Here is a 1,366-nt window from a genome sequence, read left to right on the forward strand (position 1 = left end):
ACTGCCCCTTGAGGGACTTCACATGCCAGTTGGTGATGGTTTGATGTGCTCTCTCCTAGTGCTACCCTCTGCCCGTGATCCCAGAGGAAGGAGATCAGCCATTGAAGGGCAATTCCTCTGATTCTGGCACCAGCAAGGTGGTGAGCTAGAAGCTCATGATCAACCATGTTGAACGCTGCTGAGAGGTCTAATAATACAAGCAGCGCCGACCCGCCCTGGTCCAACTGGAGGCAGAGGTCGTCCGTCAGAGCAACTAGCACTGTCTCTATCCCATGGCCAGGCTGGAAGGGAGTTTGTGGCAGAGTGTCGAGATTTTGTCTGCAAAGTGACTTGCAAAAGCCTCACAGCTGATGTACAATTGGTTGTTATTTTGGCACCCTTCCTCTAGGGTGGTAAGAGATCAAACTATCCTAAATAATTGGGCCGGGCATGAGTTAGCAGACATGATTTCGGTCAAGTAAAATTTGCATCTTACTGACTTCGACTGCATAGAAGAAGAAGAAGAAGAAGAAGAAGAAGAAGAAGAAGAAGAAGAAGAAGAAGAAGAAGAAGAAGAAGAAGAAGAAGAAGAAGAAGAAGAAGAAGAAGAAGAGTTGGTTCTTATATGCTGCTTTTCTCTATCCAAAGGAGGCTCAAAGCTTCTCGGCCTTTTGGCTAAGATCAAGTGTAGTATCAGAACCCTGATATCACTGCTCGGTCAGAACAGTTTTATCAGCGCTGTAGTGAGCCCAAGGTCACCCAGCTGGCTGCATGTGAGGGAGTGCAGAATTGAACCTGGCATGCCAGATTAGAAGTCTGCACTCCTAACCACTACACCAAACTGGGTCTCTATAAGATGTTCTTGGAACTTCGTCCCGAATCTTCCTCCAAACTTGCTCTAGTCGTTTCAGTTCCTATTTATTTTCATGGAGCTTCTCAGTGTACCAAGGAACCCACTTGAGATAGGGGCAGAAAGGACATTGAGGGGCTATCTTGTCAATGGTGGCCAGCATTCTGTCATGCCAGTCACTAACCAGACCATTTAGAGAAGTGCCGGGAAGCTTTGGGTCCTGCAGAGCGTTCAGGAATCCAGTCAGATCCATAATTCTCTGCCGGTGAGCTAAAATGTACTCGGCACCCAACTGAGCAGGGGGTGGAAACCTTAGCCAGGCCTTTAGGGCATAGTGGTCTGATGATGGTACAGGCTCAGCTGAAACCAGATCCACATTCAAACCCGTGCTGGAAATAAGGTCCAGGTTGTGGCTTGCCTGATGGGTAGGACCAACAAAAAACTTTTAGTATTTGAAAGGTTGTCACTTAGAGGAGGACAGTGAATGGGTCATCCTCTTGGTAGCAGAGGATAGGACCTGCAGTAATGAGTTTAAAC

At 47.5% G+C, this 1,366-nt stretch overlaps 1 pseudogene; it reads left to right on the top strand.

Annotated features, from left to right (window-relative positions):
- Window positions 1–634: 634 nt before the first annotated feature.
- On the top strand, window positions 635–806 carry LOC143842507 (U2 spliceosomal RNA; annotated as a pseudogene).
- Window positions 807–1,366: the final 560 nt, after the last annotated feature.

The sequence above is a fragment of the Paroedura picta genome, chromosome 7, assembly GCF_049243985.1.
Source record: "Paroedura picta isolate Pp20150507F chromosome 7, Ppicta_v3.0, whole genome shotgun sequence".
Lineage (NCBI taxonomy): Eukaryota > Metazoa > Chordata > Lepidosauria > Squamata > Gekkonidae > Paroedura > Paroedura picta.